Source organism: Oncorhynchus tshawytscha, linkage group LG20, assembly GCF_018296145.1.
Source record: "Oncorhynchus tshawytscha isolate Ot180627B linkage group LG20, Otsh_v2.0, whole genome shotgun sequence".
Lineage (NCBI taxonomy): Eukaryota > Metazoa > Chordata > Actinopteri > Salmoniformes > Salmonidae > Oncorhynchus > Oncorhynchus tshawytscha.
This window is the reverse complement of record NC_056448.1, coordinates 21,380,942-21,399,670: the sequence shown is the minus strand read 5'-3', so window position 1 is coordinate 21,399,670 and position 18,729 is coordinate 21,380,942. Positions and strand designations below refer to the sequence as shown.

The following is an 18,729-nucleotide window of genomic DNA, read 5'->3' as shown; positions in this document are numbered from 1 at the left end:
GAAAGAGAGGCACATAATGTTGTTTATTCATTGTGTCCTCCATGACACCTTTATTCAAGTGAAATAGCAAGTTTCCCATTTTAGCACTGAGATAAAAATGACTGAATTGCCTGAAAGCACTAGTGTGGCAGAAAGCTTTACAAATGGAAATGACATGACTGTTAGCATTTATGGAGTAGGTACTGTGTGACTTTGTGCTAGCTTATCTGTGAATGCATTAGGGATGTACACGGTTATTCGAATATCCAAAGGGACATTGGTATTTTACCTTTTTGTGAGACGCAAAAAAATATATTTTAACCCTGAAATGGCTTTTTCTAAATTAAATTAAAATATCAAGGATATTCCATGACATTTCAATTTTTTTATTTAATAAAACGACAAACTTTTTTCAATGTAGTTTTGATGATGTGCGCAGACTTCACGTGTGTAGCTTGTTGTTTATGTTGGCCAATCAAAATGGCTCAATGTGTAGAAAGTGGAGTGAGAGTTCACTAATGCAATACAAGATGGAATAACATTATGGAATTAAAAGTTATCGAAATGGGAAGTAGCCTACCAGGAGGAACCAACAAGTAGGCTGTTTTATCTGAATGGGGTTGGGAGAAAGTGCAGCATGTTGCCTCAATTAGCCTAGCTAGCTAGATTCTCTAGGCTACTCCAGTCAAGACAGGCACGGTTATATGGGATGATAGATAACATTGCGGCTGCTACAAGTTAGCTAGTCTTGGCTGTAGCCGAGTTGCCTCGGCTAACGTTACTTTAGCTCTCTCTCCCTCTGTGTGCTCAGCTCGCTCCCATCTCACACATACCTGCCCCTCCGCAGCTGCAGCAGTAGACTTTGAGCATCTCTCCCTCGCACAGCAATGCTAAGGTTATTTATTCAATACACCTTTATTTATCATCATTGCCTTACCTCTGGACTTCATCCCGATGAAGCAATTCTCCACGATGTCGATCCTCCCAACTCCATGCCTCCCTCTGAGACCACAATGGAACCATTTGTTAGCAAACTTTCTCACTAAGTACAGTAGTCATTTCTGTATTCTCGCCTGAATGCACCCACACTTTGCTTAAAACACTGCAGTAAGACAGTAAAGGAATCGCAATCTCATTGTAAATTAAGAGTAAAACAGAGGTAAAAGAAAGTCAGACTCACCCCATCTCATTGAGGTAGGAGAAAGTCAGACTCACCCCATCTCATTGAGGTAGGAGAAAGTCAGACTCACCCCATCTCATTGAGGTAGGAGAAAGTCAGACTCACCCCATCTCATTGAGGTAGGAGAAAGTCAGACTCACCCCATCTCATTGAGGTAGGAGAAAGTCAGACTCACCCCATCTCATTGAGGTAGGAGAAGAGGTCCAGCAGTGTGTCCTTGGACTTGCCCTCCTTGAAGTGGGTCACCTTGATGGGAACACCTTGATGGGAACACCTTGAAGTGGGTCACCTGTATGGGAACACCTTGATGGGAACACCTTGATGGGAACACCTGTATGGGTTGGATTGGAAGTCAGACAGTCAGTCACGGTATCAGAGACATAATGCTGTACTACATAGGGCTGGCACAAATATCGTATAACTGACAATAATGGACAATAACCGTGAACTGAAAAGAATAATTGTCTTAGACAGGGCCTTTAGAAAGTATCCACACCCCTTGACTTTCTCCACATTTTGTTGTGTTACAGCAGGAATTTAAAATGGATCAGTTTGAGATTTGTTTTGGTACTGGCCTACACACAATATCTCAATGTCAAAGTGAAATTGTTTTTCAACATTTTTACAAATTAATAAAAAATGAAAAGCTGATGTCTTGAAAAAGGGAATTGCTTTGCCACATGATGAGTACAAAGTCACAATCAGTTGCATGGACTCTGTGTGCAATAATAGTGTTAACATAATTTTTGAATGACTACCTCATCTCTCTACCCTACACATATAATTATCTGTAAGGTCCCTCAGATGAGAAGTGAATTTCAGACATTGATTCAACCACAAAGACAAATGGCACCTATTGGTAAATTGGTAAAAATGTAAAAAAGCAGACATTGAATATTTCTTTGAGTGAGCATGGTTAAGTTATTAATTACACTTTGAATGTTGAATCAATACACCCATTCATGTGGCAAAACAATTCCCTTTTTGTCCTGAATATGAAGTGTTATGTTTGGGGCAAATCCAATACAACACATTTCTGAGTACCACTCGCCATATTTTCAAGCATTTTCAAGGCTGTATCATGTTATTGGTATTATTTTAATCGTTAAGGACTGGGGAGTTTTTCAGTATAAAAAAGAAACGGAATGGAGCTAAGCACAGGCAAAATCCTAGAGGAAAACCTGGTTGTCTGCTTTCCACCAGACACTGGGCGATTAAGTCAAAGGCCAAATCTACACTGGAGTTGCTTACCAAAGAAGACAGTGAATGTTCCTGAGTGGCAGAGTTACAGTTTTGACTTAAATCTACTTAAATCTATGCTAAGACCTGAAAATGGTTGTCTAGCCAATGATCAACAACCAAATTTGATAGAGCCTGAAGAATCGTGAAAATAATAAAAAATAATTGCACAATCCAGGTGTGGAAAGCTCTGAGAGACTTACCCAGAGACTCACAGCTGTAATATCTGCCAAAGGTGCTTCTACAATGTATTGACTCAGGGGTGTGAATACTTATGTAAATTTGATATTTTTCCACTTAATTTTCAATTACATTTGCAAAAATGTCAAAAAAGATATTTTCACTGACATGAGATATTGATTGCAGATGGTTGAGACAAGTTATCCATTTTAAATTTAGACTAACACAGCATGTGGCATAAGTCAAGGGGTATGAATTCTTTCTTAAAGCACTTTAGGAGAAGGGAGTATAACATTATATTCAAGTAGATAGTTTACCCAATAGCAGTTTTTTGTTTTTACATGAAGTTGGTGATCATTTTACGAGCAGAATGGCAATGGTCAGGAGGAGAAGCTTCATTTTCCAAACGCTCTAAACAGTCAAAATCAGTTGTCACTAAAGCTGTGTTTTATTAATTACTAATGTTATCAATCATTTTCAAAGAAGCATTTGATGCATTACAAGTTCAAAAAGGACAATGTCCATTTGCATGACAATGAACCATTACCCCAAATGTAATAATCCTAAGAACCCTATTACAGTAAGGGAATTCATCTGAACAATACTGTTCTCTGACAGTTTCAGATCTGATCCTGTCACATTCAGCACTTGGACTCAAAGCTCATTTTGTATTTGGACTTGGGCTGTATTTGGGCTAGAGTTAAACTAGTTTCCAATATATTGCACTTGGATGGATCTGATAATCAATTTATATGGGCAAAATTGTCATTACATTTCCATGTACACCTACTAGTTTAATGTTCACTAAAAACAAACTGTGAAGAGACTGATACCCAGGCACTGAACACAGTTCGAGGGAAATGAAAGTGGAAGTGGAAAAAGGAAGATTTGGATGTGGGGGAATGTGGAGGAAGGAGTGAGGTGAGGGGAAGGGTGTTAATGGTAGAATACTCCAATGGGATGTGGTGAGAAGTACTAATACATTCAAAAGCCCTGGTCTTTTGAAAGCTGTGAATTTGCAGGCGGGCCCTTTCCTAATTGAATTACACACCCTGGCTTTGTGTCACCCATACCTTTTCTACCAATAGCCTCGCACTGCAGAGCGTGTGTGTGTGTGTGTGTGTGTGAAACGCATGGGATATTCCATCAACCATTCCTAATGAGCGTGCGCACACACACACGCCTAGGTGCTCGCCAATCAACCCCACCACCAACCTTTTATACAAAGACACTACTAAACCGATTTATATAAATCATTGTCATTTACTTGGGGGGGACATGGAGGATAGAAGAAAAAAATATCTGCTGATGGTCACTCCTCCATCCATCCGGCGCTCATTAGCATTTAGCATACTTGCAGTTGCCAATCAAGTCCCGGCGAAAAAGCAGCACTCCTGGTTGTCTTTCAATGGGCCCCAATGTAAGCACTGTTGGAATGACATGTAAAGGACTTGACAAAATATTTTTAGACAAGGGCTTTGTCACTCGCCCATTCCCATATCGCGGGAATCCTCGGCCCCTGAGGAAAAATCGGAGCCGCAGAGTGTACACGTATAATGCTCCGACAAAGCCCCCTGATCCCCCAAATAGTTAATTATTAGATTAAAAATTCAAATAAATTAAGTGAGGGTGTGAACACTGGAGCCGGGCCCGGGCTCTCTTCCTCCTCTACTCCATCTCACGGGGTCTATCATTCACTGGGCCTTTCTTTTCCCTGCCTGCCCTTTTCTTCAGCGCTGAAGTGAACAGTGCAAAGAATAGGACAGCAGACACAGTTGTAGGAAAAATTACAGCTTTACATTTTTCCTCTCTCTTTTTCCTTTCCCCCTCTTTCAATGAAAGGAAGAGGGATAAAAAAAGAGAACTGCTGCTGAAGAAAAAAGTTTAGTGAAAATGATTTTTAATCAGTGAGAAAGCCTGGTGAAAAAAGGCTGGTGGGAGATGAAAAGATGGAGGAGAATGAAATTAAACATTCTTGCGCTGATCTTGTGAGGAGAAGTAAGCTAGAGCCTTTGTGTGAGCCACTAAAACAGCTTTTGTAATTGTCACTCAGTAAGGGGAGAGAAAATAACTATGAAAACATATTGCAAATGAGCAAAGGGCCGAGGTGAAACCAGGTGATACGATGACATCACAGTTTCATATTCCCATTACCAGTTTCATTGTTTTCTGAACCTTTTTTCAAAGGAGGATTTTAGTTGTCCATAAATTTTATCATTGCCTCACTTTTATTTTTTATTTTTTACATTTCAGATAAATCTCAAATAAACCCCACACACCTTCAGTCGCATAAAACGGCACCCAGATACATACGTAAATCACAGTTGATACCTGCACCCCCTTTATATGTTCCTCTCTGAACTGCTTCGGTGTCATAGTAACATCAACTGTCACTGGTCATCACCATAATCAGAGGCTAATGTCCTGCCATGTCCTTTGAACTCCCAGCAGGCCTCAGTGGACAGTAGCCCCATCTATGCACATTGACACTTGTAACCAGGATCTAGACTTGAGGCATATGTGGTTCTTGCCCCAGGATGGGATGTGCGTCTCTTTTCTGTGACTGTGCAAACATGTGACACTCTCATCTGTTTAGCCCTGTAGTGGCATCCAAATGGGTGTCAGTCGATTGTATTAGCTGGTTTAATGCTTCTGGACCCTCCATGCCCTCAGGCAGGCTGCTTTAGTTTAGACACAGTCAGTCCCAGAGTGTGGGGCTGGGCTGTCCTAGGTCTGGGTGGGCTACAGCAGCCCTACTTAGCAAATTGGATGTAGTCTATCACAGTGCCATCCGTTTTGTCACCAAAGCCCCATATACTACCCACCACTGCGACCTGTATTCTCTCGTTGGCTGGCCCTCTCTACATATTCATCGCCAAACCCACTGGCTCCAGGTCATCTATAAGTCTTTGCTAGATAAAGCCCCGCCTTATCTCAGCTCACAGGTCTCCATAGCAACACCCACCTGTAGCACGTGCTCCAGCAGGTATATTTCACTGGTCATCCCCAAAGCCAACACCTCCTTTGGCTGTCTTTCCTTCCAGTTATCTGCTGCCAATGACTGGAACGAATTGCAAAAATCACTGAAGCTGGAGACTTATATCTCCCTCTCTAACTTTATGCATCAGCTGTCAGAGCAGCTTACCGATCACTGTACCTGTAAATAGCACACCCAACTCTCTCATCCCCATATGTTATTGATATTGCACCCAACTCTCTCATCCCCATATGTTATTGATATTGTTCCCCTCTTTCCACTGAGATTCTCTGCCTCTAACCCTATTACAGGGGCTGAGTCACTGGCTTACTAGGGCTCTTTCATACCGTCCCTAGGAGGGGTGCGTCACCTGAGTGGGTTGAGTCACTGATGTGATCTTCCTGTCTGGGTTGACGCCCCCCCCTTGGGTTGTGCCGTGGCGGAGATCTTTGTGGGCTATACTCGGCCTTGTCTCAGGATGGTAAATTGGTGGTTGAAGATATCCCTCTAGTGGTGTGGGGGCTGTGCTTTGGCAAAGTGGGTGGGATTATATCCTTCCTGTTTGGCCCTGTCCGGGGGTGTCCTCGGATGGAGCCACAGTGTCTCCTGACCCCTCCTGTCTCAGCCTCCAGTATTTATGCTGCAGTAGTTTGTGTCGGGGGGCTAGGGTCAGTTTGTTATATCTGGAGTACTTCTCCTGTCCTATCAGGTGTCCTGTGTGAATTTAAGTCTCTCTCTCTCACTCTCACTCTCACACACACACACACACACACACAGACAGAGAGGACCTTTAACTGTTCTGCCTGTGATTATTATTATTTGACCATGCTGGTCATTTATGAACATTTGAACATGGCCATGTTCTGTTATAATCTCCACCCGGTTTTGGCCTTTCTAGGGAGTTTTTCCTAGCCACCGTGCTTCTACACCTGCATTGCTTGCTGTTTGGAGTTTTAGGCTGGGTTTCTTTACAGCACTTTGAGATATCAGCTGATGTACGAAGGGCTATATAAATTTGATTTGATTTATTTTGCTCTTTTGCACCCCAGCATCTCTACTTGCACATCATCATCTGCACATCCATCACTCCAGTGTTAATGATAAATTGTAATTATTTTGCCACCATGGCCTATTCATTGCCTTACCTCCCTAACCTTGCTACATTTGCACACACTGTACATAGATTTTTCAATTTTTTTGACTGTACGTTTGTTTATCCCATGTGTAACTCTGTGTTGTTGTTTTTGTCACATTGCTATGCTTTATCTTGGCCAGGTCGCAGTTGTAAATGAGAACTTGTTCTCAACTGGCCTACCTGGTTAAATAAAGGTAAAATAAAAATACCGCCCAAGCCTAACGCACAGCTTTTTTGAACTCCATCTCCAGCCATCTGGGCTGTTGGGGGCGTCCTCAGGGTTCTTGGTCATCAGGTACAGGTCCGCTGGCACATGGCTCTGTAATACACACAAAATAACATTCACATTTTACCGGGACATTTGATGCTCTTCATTTAACTTAGTATGTGACCATGAAAAGATTCAGTTGAGAACATAGCAGACACTGTGGGACTAAATAGACTACATGGCCAAAAGTATGTGGACACCTGCTCATCGAACATCTCATTCCAAAATCATGGGCATTAATATGAAGTTGGTCCCCCACTTTTCTGCTATAACAGTCTCCATTCTTCTGGGAAGGCTTTCCCCTAGATGTTGGAACATTGCTGCGGGGACTTGCTTCCATTCAGCCACAAGAGCATTAGTGAGTTCATGCAGGCCAGTCAAGTTCTTCCACACAGATCTCGACAAACCATTTCTGTATGGACCTCGCTTTGTGCAAGGGGCATTGTCATGCTGAAACAGGAAAGGGCCTTCCCCAAACTGATGCCACAAAGTTGGAAGCACAGAATCATATAGAATGTCATTATATAGTGTAGCATTAAGATTTCCCTTCACTAGAACTAAGGGGCCTATCCCGAACCATGAAAAACCGCCCCAGATCATTATTCCTTCTCCACCAAACCTTACAATTGGCACTATGCATTTGGGCAGGTAGCGTTCTCCTGGCATACGCCAAACCCAGATTTGTCTGTCGGACTGCCAGATGGCGAAGGGTGATTCATCACTCCAGAGTCCAATTGCTGGGAGTTTTACACCACTCCAGCCGACGCTTGGCATTGCGTATGATGATCTCAGGTTTGTGTGCAGCTGCTCTGCCATGGAAACCCATTTAATGATGCTCCCGACTAACAGTTCTTGTGCTGACGCTGCTTCCAGAGGCAGTTTGGAACTCGGTAGTGAGTGTTGCAACCGAAGACAGATGATTTTTATGCGCTTCAGCACTCAGCGGTCCCATTCTGTGAGCTTGTGTGGCCTACCACGTTGCGGCTGAGCCATTGTTGCTCCTAGACGTTTCCACTTCACAATAACAGCACTTATAGATGACCGGGGCAGCTCTAGCTACCTTTTTGGAAATGTGGCATCCTATGACAGTGCCACGAGCGCTTCAGTAGGGATCATTGTACTCCTGAAAGATGGAAACAAATACATGTTAAAATGCTGTCAGGATCTGAGGGAAAAAGACAAATCAAATGTCCTATTTTTCTCCTCTATTTGGTTTAATTTTCCCTACGTGGCCCTTCACCGCAGGGGAGGGGGAGAGAGAGCGAGAAAGAGAGTGCGAGAGAGAAGACCCAAATTCACTAAAAAGATGACACCTGCTACTATGACAGGATGTACTCAAGCGACTGCAACACTCAATATTCACCAGCTGTCTGGAAAGTCCGAATAAATCTCCCAATTCTGTCAACCAGCCTCCCCATACACTTCTCCACATCTTCTGGACTTGACTTTCTGACTGACAATTTCTCTTTTATTTATTTTCAGATGAACAGCAACAATCCACACCTCCTATCCTGAGAGCACTATGAAGTTGTAGGAGCTGTCGTTTTCCAGTTGGGGGGAGTTGGTGGATAAGGACATGAATAATCGGGCTGACACCCCAGCAAATTACCCCACATTACAACCAGATGATGGCCAATGTCCCCTGAGCTGAGGCAAATTGCAGGGGAACTATGCAAAATAACCACTGGGTGCATTTAAATGGAAACCTTTACCAGACAAAAAAAATCAGCATACAATAACTAATCTCTCTCAGCCGCAGAAAGAGATTGCACACATTTCCCGACGTGTGCAATCGCTTCTTTCCTTTTAACTAAACACCAAAATTGACTTTGAAGGCTCCCATCTCTCCCTTTTATTTTCTGCCTCAGCGCCCAAGATGACGACAAAATGAGAGGAAGGACAAGTGGGGCAGAATGACTCCACTAAAAACCAATTTAATGCATAGTCTTAAAGTGGACAGAACCAAGGAAGATGGCATCAACCAAAGACTGATTAGGCCTAGCTCTATGACCGTGGGTATGGTATCTATAGTTGTGTCGTTACTATAGTGGCCTAGAGTTTCCTTACCTACTACAGTGGTTTAAAGCCTGCACAATCCTAACCAATGAAGAGACATTGTTTCTGCCAGCTACAGTTCACTATGATAAAGATGTGTTATCCTTCTTACCTACAGAACTTTAACAGAAACAACATCACATGGAATATCAAACATGCATGCTCATGAAACGCGAGTGAATGAAATTGAGAGGGAGATAAATGGAAAGCGAGGGAATAGTTACGTGCCTAGAGATCAATGCATTTAAATTCCCACCCCCCGCAGGTGCATCTGGCCCTGAAAGAGAGGAAAAGGTAGAAATGGAGCAAGGGAAAGAGGGAGAAAAAGAGAGCGGGAGCAAATTGGTGGCAAATGGGGCATGAAGCGCTGAAATCATGTCGCTGTCCAGTCCTGCCATATTGTTGTGGAAGCATGAACTTAAAGCAAGTAAATTTCTATCTTTCCACATGTTAGCTGCCTCATTGCATTTCAATCGAGTCCAATGGGGTCCAAAGAAAAGACAGGTGGGGAGAGATGGGGGGGTAGAGGACGGCAAAAAAAAAAAAAAAAAATGGCCCACTGGTTTGGAACTGACACCTAAATAACCATGTCTCAAGTCTGGCCTTGTCTTTAAAATTGCATTTGCAAACATGGCACATTGAGATGAGAGAATGGATTACGTCTGATATTTGTGTACTATTTGTCATGTTTAACTCCCAGACCCAGCTCCATTATCTGTCTACTGCAGCTATTCCCGAACTTGGGTGGGGGTACGCCAAATTAAATGTGATTCACATTTTTTTTAAATTAACAATTTCAAACAGTCCATTTATATTTTCCAATAAGGCGTATACATTTGGGTGAGTTTTTTAAAATCGCCTGAGTAGCCTCGTTTCACTGCCAAAAACAAAATTAAACCATCTATTGTTCAATGAAAAAACAACACAAAGTCAAATACAGGTAGTCTAGTCAAATAATTAACATCCAATCACATTAACCGTTACTCTCTCGCAGGAATATCACTAACGGTCCGTTAGTGCACTTCTAACAACGCATAATCTCATACGGGAGCAGAAACCGGGTATAATACATGCAAATTACTGAATTATTACACTCTGTTCAATTTAAAAGGATCCATAGCACGCCCTGCTTAATGTATTCAAATCCCTTTACCACTTTTATCTCCCCCACCATAAATATTTCATCGTATTTAATTCCATTGATAAATTCATTGTGAACATAAATGGGACTAAACCCATGAATTAAATCAATTACACAATATTGTCATACTATACATCGCTATGCTATTGAGTTGTTTATTTCAGGCTGCATTTCTCCACAGGGTGAGCTGTGGAGAGAGAAAAGCCAGTGTTACAGTCCTGCCCCTCCACTCCCTCGCCTCCCTGACACCCCGTCCCCCGGGACGATCATCTGTCTGCCTGCCACCTTTGTCACCAGTAACAGTAAAGTACATTCTGGTGTCACGGTGAAATGGGTCCCTCGCACATTTCAGCCTGCGGCAGCGCAACCAGGGTCAATGGTCCCCCAAGAGTCTGGGGGACCCAGGAGGCTCAGCTGGGCGCTCCGCCCTTACCCTTCCCCCGGCTCCCATGAAATCGGGAATTACACAGACACTGACGACAAGTCAGTGTCTGTGTGTCCCAGGCTCTTCCCAGGCCTGGCAAGGGTGAGAAGAGACAATCAAGGAAGGATGTGGTTTGGGTCATCAAGGGTAACCTTCATGTTGCGTCATGATCCCTGAACCCCGTAAGAGATCAAACCATTTCTGTCCCACTGTGGGCATAGGGTTTGGTTTGTCTGTGCTGGAGCTAATGAAAGATATTGGGGGGACTCTGTGCTCTCCACTATGTCCACTATATATCAATGGACTCTCCTATCAGCTATTGCTTTATACAAATTACAACACAATGATAAAACAGTCATATCTATACTGTCAACAAAATTAACATGAACCAGGGATGATTAACATGAAACAGGGATGATCTTTAACCAGCAGGCAGGTTGACTTGAGAGAAGTGTTGATTACGAGAAGGACAAAGGATTGGATAGATACTGTATGGTCAATGACATAGATTAGCTGACAATATGTGAACCTAGGACCAGTGTATCCCATCCTGCTACTCTTGAGGAGCTCCCTCTTCTGATTTAGAGACAGCAGGAGGTTGTGAGAGTAACAACCGGTTTAATATGGCACTGGGGCGAATGGTGAGCTGTGTTGGGTTAAGTGCCATCAACGTCCTGTGTGATTACTCAGCCTGCTCATTCATTGACACTGTATTAGGATCAAGATCTTACCTTGGGATTTTCCAGTATTCCAGACTCGTAGCTGTTAAAACAGACAATGAGAGGGATGCTGGTGAACACATTCATTGCCTTTGTCATTCTACAGGATATAGCTAACGTGGTAGAAAATTACAAAAAAGGGCCGTCCGAACACTGAATCCCCAAAAAACATTTCCACTGCATTTCAGCCCTGCCACAAAAGGACCAGCTGACATCATGTCAGTATTTCTCATGTTAACACAGGTGTGAGTGTTGACGAGGACAAGGCTGGAGATCACTCTGTCATGCTGATTGAGTTCGAATAACAGACTGGAAGCTTCAAAAGGAGGGTGGTGCATGGATTCATTGTTCTTCCTCTGTCAACCATGTTTACCTGGGGGCGGCAGGATAGCCTAGTGGTTAGTGCGTTGGACTAGTAACCGAAAGGTTGCAAGTTCAAATCCCCAAGCTGACAAGGTACAAATCTGTCATTCTGCCCCTAAACAGGCATTTAACTCACTGTTCCTAGGCTGTCATTGAAAATAAGAATTTGTTCTTAACTGACTTGCCTATTTAAATAAAGGTAAAATAAAAATACCTGCAAGGAAACATGTGCTGTCATCATTGATTCAGCTGTGGGATCGGGCACCACCAGCTGAATCAATTTTAGGAGACGGTCTTGGCGCTTCACAACAATTGAACCGCTCTCCTTGAAGTTGTGCCCCGATCCCACAGCTGAATCAATTTTAGGAGACGGTCCTGGCGCTTCACAACAATTGAACCGCTCTCCTTGAAGTTCTTGATGATCTGACTGGCAGCAATATCCTTGCCTGTGATTTGAGTCCCTGGCGGCATAGTGTGTTACTGATGGTAGGCTTTGTTACTTTGGTCCCAGCTCTCTGCAGGTCATTCACTAGGTCCCCCCGTGTGGTTCTGGGATTTTTGTTCACCGTTCTTGTGATCATTTTGACCCCACGGGGTGAGATCTTGCGTGGAGGTCCAGATCGAGGGAGATTATCAGTGGTCTTGTATGTCTTCCATTTCCTAATAATTGCTCCCACAGTTGATTTCTTCAAACCAAGCTGCTTACCTATTGCAGATTCAGTATTCCCAGCCTGGTGCAGGTCTACACCAGTGGTGTGGCCATAGTGGAGTTTGGAGTGTGACTGTTTGAGGTTGTGGACAGGTGTCTTTTATACTGATAACAACTTCAAACAGGTGCCATTAATTCAGGTAACGAGTGGAGAACAGAGGAGCCTCTTAAAGAAGAAGTTACAGGTCTATGAGAGCCAGAAATCTTGCTTGTTTGTAGCTGACCAAATACTTATTTTCCACCATAATTTGCAAATAAATTCATTAAAAATCCTACAATGTGATTTTCTGGATTTTTTTTTCTCATTTTGTCTGTCATAGTTGAAGTGTACCTATGATGAAAATTACAGGCCTCTCATCTTTTTAAGTGGGAGAACTTGCACAATTGGTGGCTGACTAAATACTTTTTTGCCCCACTGTATGTACATGTAAGTAGAGTTATTAGTGACTATGCATAGATGATAACAGCAGAGAGTAGCAGTGGTGTAAAAGAGGGGTGGGGGCAATGCAAATAGTCTGGGTAGCCATTTGATCAGATGTCCAGGAGTCTTATGGCTTGGGGGTAGAAGCTGTTTAGAAGTCTCTTGGACCTAGACTTGGCGTTCCGGTACCGCTTGACGTGCGGTAGCAGAGAGAACAGTATGACTAGGGTGGCTGGAGTCTTTGACAATTTTTCTAGGCCTTCCTCCGACGCCGCCTGGTGCAGAGGTCCTGGATGGCAGGAAGCTACAATCAATCAATCAAATGTATTTATAAATCCCTTTTTACATCAGCTGCTGTCACAAAGTGCTGTACAGAAACCCAGCCTGAAACCCCAAACAACAAGCAATGTAGATGTAGAAGCACAGTGGCTAGGAAAAACTCCCTAGAAAGGCCAGAACCTAGGATGAAACCTAGAGAGGAACCAGGCTCTGAGGGGTGGCCAGTCCTCTTCTGGTTGTGCCGGGTGGAGATTATAACAGAACATGGCCAAGATGTTCAAACGTTCATAGATGACCAGCAGGGTCAGATAATAATAATCACAGTGGTTGTAGAGGGTGCAACAGGTCAACACCTCAGGAGTAAATTTCAGTTGGCTTTTCATAACCGATCATTCAGAGTTAGAGACAGCAGGTGCGGTAGCGAGAGAGTCCAAAACAGCAGGTCCGGGACAAGGTAGCATGTCCAGTGAACAGGTCAGGGTTGCATAGCCTCAGGCAGAACAGTTGAAACTGGAGCAGCAGTATGACCAGGTGGACTGGGGACAGCAAGGAGTCATCATGTCAGGTAGTCCTGAGGCATGGTCCTAGGGCTCAGGTCCTCCGAGAGAAGAGAGAGAGAAAGAGAGAGCATTAGAGGGAGCGTACTTAAGTTCACACAGGACACCGGATAAGACATGAGAAATACTCCAGATATAACAGACTGACCCTAGCCCCCTGACACATAAACTGTTGCAGCATATATACTGGAGGCTGAGACAGGAGGGGTCTGGAGACACTGTGACCCTGTCTGACGATACCCCCGGACAGGGCCAACCAGGCAGGATATAACCCCACCTACTTTGCCAAGGCACAGCCCCCACACCACTAGAGGGATATCTTCAACCACCAACCTACTACCCTGAGACAAGGCTGAGTATAGCCCACGAATACCTCCCCCACGAACCCGAGGGGGGTGCCAACCCGGACAGGAAGATCACGTCAGTGACAAAACCCACTCAAGTGACGCACCCCTCCTAGGGACGGCATGGAAGAACACCAGTAAGCCAGTGAGTTAGAGGCAGGGTTATGGTTAGATGCAGAGAATCTCAGTGTAGAGAGGGAAACCGGGAGGGGAACCGGCGAGGCAGAGACAGCAAGGGCGGTTAGTCGCTACAGTGCCTTTCCGTTCACCTTCACACCCCTGGGCCAGACTACACTCAATCATAGGACCTACTGAAGAGATGAGTCTTCAATAACGACTTAAAGGTGGAGACCGAGTCTGTGTCTCTCACATGGATAGGCAGGCCATTCTATAAAAATGTAGCTATATAGAAGAAAGCCCTACCTCCAGCTGTTTGCTTAGCAATTCTAGGGACAGTAAGGAAGCCTGCGTCTTGCGACCGTAGCGTATGTGTAGATATGTACGGCAGGACCAAATCGGAAAGATAGGTAGGAGCAAACGCATGCAATGCTTTGTAGGTAAGCAGTAAAACCTTGAAATCAGCCCTAGCCTTAACAGGAAGCCAGTGTAGAGAGGCTAGCACTGGAGTAATACGATAAAAAAAGTTGGTTCTCGTCAAGATTCTAGCAGCCGTGTTTAGCACTAACTGAAGTTTATTTAGTGCTTTATCCGGGTAGCTGGAAAGTAGAGCATTGCAGTAGCCTAATCTAGAAGTGACAAAAGCATGGATAATTTTTTCTGCATAATTTTTGGACAGAAAGTTACTGATTTTTGCAATGTACCAAAGATGGAAAAAAAGCTGTCCTTGAAATATTCTTGATATGTTAGTCAAAAGAGAGATCAGGGTCCAGAGTAACGCCAAGGTCCTTCACAGTTTTATATGAGATGACTGTACAACCATCAAGATTAATTGTCAGATCCAACAGAAGATCTCTTTGTTTCTTGGGACCTAGAAGTAGCATCTCTGTTTTGTCCGAGTTTAAAAGTAAAATATTTGCCGCCATCCACTTCCATTTGTCTGAAACAGGCTTCCAGAGAGGGTGTTTCAATGAAATGTACAGCTGTGTATCGTCCGCATAGCAGTGAAAGTTAACATTACGTTTCCGGATGACATCACCAAGAGGTCAAATATATAGTGAAAACAATAGTGGTCCTAAAATGGAACCTTGAGGAACACCGAAATGTACAGTTGATTTGACAGAGGACAAACCATCCACAGAGACAAACCGATATCTTTCTGACAGATAAGATCTAAACCAGGCCAGAACTTGTCCGTGTAGACCAATTTGGGTGATCGATGGTATCAAAAGCAGATCTAAGGTCTAGGAGCACGAGGACAGATGCAGAGCCTTGGTCTGACGCCATTAAAAGGTAATTTACCACCTTCACAAGTGCAGTCTCAGAGCTATGATGGGGTCTAAGACCATCATAGCCATTTATTATATTCAACATAGGAGGGCCAAGCACAGGAAGCAGCTCTTTCAGTGGTTTAGTTGGAATAGGGTCCAGTATGCAGCTCGAAGGTTTAGAGGCCAAGACTATTTTCATCAATTCGTCAAGAGATATAGTATTAAAAAACTTGAGGGTCTCCCTTGATCCTAGGTCTTGGCAGTTTTGTGCAGACACCGGACAACTGAGCTTTGGAGAAATACACATATTTAAAGAGGAGTCCGTAATTTGCTTTCTAATGATCATGATCTTTTTGTCAAAGAAGTTCATGAATTTATCACTGCTGAAGTGAAAGGCATCCTCTCTTGGGGAATGCTGCTTTTTAGTTAGCTTTGCGACAGTATCAAAAATACATTTTGGATTGTTATTATTCTCCTCAATTAAGTAGGAAAATAGGATGATCCAGCAGCAGTGAGGGCTCTTCGATATGGCACAGTACTGTCTTTCCAAGCTAACCTCTCACTCAACGTCAACAAAACAAAGGAGATGATTGTGGACTTTAGGAAACAGCATCGATGGGACAGTTGTGGAGAAGGTGGAAAGTTTTAAGTTCCTCTGCGTCAACATCACGGACAAACTGAAATGGTTCACCCACACAGACAGCGTGGTGAGAAGGCGCAACAGCGCCTCTTCAACCTCAGGAGGCTGAAGATGTTTGGTGTAGTGCCATTTCCGTTCCAATTTTCTGGAAGCTTCCTTCAGGGCTCTGGTATTTTCTGTATACCAGGGAGTTAGTTTCGTATGACAAATGTTTTTTGTTTTTGTTTTGTACTCTGACGTCCTTGGGTAGGCAGAGGGAGTCTGGAAGGGCATCTAGGATTCTTTGGGTTGTCTGAGAATTTATAGCACGGCTTTTGATGATCCTTTGGTTGGGGTCTGAGCAGATTATTTGTTGCGATTGCAAAAGTTATGAAATGGTGTTCCGATAGTCCAGGCTTGGGGCAGCAGGTGGTCTAGTGGTTAGAGAGTTGGGCCAGTAACCGAAAGGTTGCTAGAGCAAATCCCCGAGCTGCCAAGGAAAAAACTATTGTTCTGCCCCTGAACAAGGCAGTTAACCCACTGTTCCTCAGCTGTCATTGTAGATAATAATTTGTTCTTAACTGACTTGCCTAGTTAAATAAAAGTCAAATAAATAAAATCATGAGGAAAAACATTAAGATCCACAATATTTATTCCACGGGACAAAACTAGGTCCAGAGTATGACTGTGGCAGTGAGTAGGTCGGGAGACATGTTGGACAAAACCCACTGAGTCGATGATGGCTCTGAAAGCCTTTTGGAGTGGGTCTGTGGACTTTTCCATGTGAATATTAAAGTCACTAAAAATTAGAATATTATCTGCCATGACTACAAGGCAACCAGTCAGGATGCTCTCAATGGTGCAGCTGTAGAACCTTTTGAGGATCTGAGGAGCCATGCCAAATCTTTTCAGTCTCCTGAGGGGGAATAGGTTTTGTCGTACCCTCTTCACAACTGTCTTGGTGTGCTTGGACCATGTTAGTTTGTTGGTGATGTGGACACCAAGGAACTTGTATTTCTCAACCTGCTCCACTACAGCCCCATCGATGAGAGTGGGGGTGTGCTCAGTCCTCTTTTTCCTGTAGTCCACAAACATCTCCTTTGTCTTGATCACATTGATGTCCTGGCACCACACGGCCATGTTTCTGACCTCCTCCCTATAGGCTGTCTCGTCGTTGTTGGTGATCAGCCCTACCACTATTGTGTTATCGGCAAACTTAATGATGGTGTTGGAGTCATGCCTGGCCGTGCAGTCATGAGTGAACAGGGAGTATATGAGGTGACTGAGCACTCACCCCTGAGGGGTCCCTGTGTTGAGGATCAGCGTGGAGGATGTGTTGTTACCTATCCTTACCACCTGGGGGGGCAGCCCGTCAGGAATTCCATGATCCAGTTGCAGAGGGAGGTGTTTAGTCCCAGGGTCCTTAGCTTATTGGTGAGCTTTGAGGGCACTATGGTGTTGAACGCTGAGCTGTAGTCAATCAATAGCATTCTCACATAGGTGTTCCTTTTGTCCAGGTGGGAAAGGGCAGTGTGGAGTGCAGTAGAGATTGCATCATCTGTGGATCTGTTAGGACGGTATGCAAATTGGGGTGGTCTAAGGTTTCTGGGATAATGGTGTTGATGTGAGCCGTGACTAGCCTTTCAAAGCTCTTTATGGCTACAGACGTGAGTGCTACGGCTCGGTAGTCATTTAGGCAGGATACCTTAGTGTTCTTTGGCACAGGATCTGCTTAAAACATGTTGGTATTACACTCGGACAGGGAGAGGTTGAAAATGTCAGTGAAGACACTTGCCAGTTTGTCAGCGTATGCTCGCAGTACACGTCCTGGTAATCCGTCTGGCCCTGCGGCCTTGTGAATGTTGACCTGTTTAAAGGTCTTACATCGGCTGTGGAGAGCGTGATCACAAGTCTTCCGGAACAGATGGTTCTCTCATGCATGTTTCAGTGTAATTTGACTCGAAGCGAGCGTACAAGTAGTTTAGCTCGTCTGGTAGCTTCGTGTCACTGCGCAGCTCTCGGCTGTGCTTCCCTTTGTAGTCTGTAATGGTTTGCAAGTCCTGCCACATCCGACGAGCGTCAGAGCCGGTGTAGTACGATTCGATCTTAGTCCTGTATTGACACTTTGCCTGTTTGATGGATCACCAGAGGGCATAGCGGGATTTCTTATAAGCTTTCAGGTTAGAGTCCCACTCCTTGAAAGCGGCAGCTCTAGCCATTAGCTCAGTGCGGATGTTGCCTGTAATCCATGCCTTCTGGTTGGGGTATGTACGTACGGTCACTGTGGGGATGACGTCATCAATGCACTTATTGATGAAGCCAATGACTGATGTGGTGTACTCCTCAATGCAATCAGAAGAATCCAGGAACATATTCCAGTCTGTGCTAGCAAAACAGTCCTGTAGCTTAGCATCTGCTTCATCTGACCACTTTTTTATTGATCGAGTCACTGTTGCTTCCTTCTTTAATTGTTGCTTGTAAGCAGGAATCAGGAGGATAGAATTATGGTCAGATTGACAAAATGGAGGGCGAGGGAGAGCTTTGTGTGCATCTCTGGGTAGATAGTGTGGTCTACAGCTTATCATTAGATACTCTACCTCAGGCGAGCAATAGCTTGAGACTTCCTTAGATATCGTGCACCAGCTGTTATTTACAAAAATACATAGTTTGCCGGCCCTTGTCTTACCAGACGCTGCTGTTCTGTTGTGAATGTCCAGTTGGTAGTTTAATCTTCCGCGTAGTTCATCTATTT

General features: G+C 44.0%; 1 pseudogene; it reads right to left on the bottom strand.

The window, feature by feature from the left end:
• The window catches only part of LOC112219727, a 44,650-nt pseudogene that overhangs the window by 19,033 nt on the left and 6,888 nt on the right, over positions 1-18,729 (bottom strand).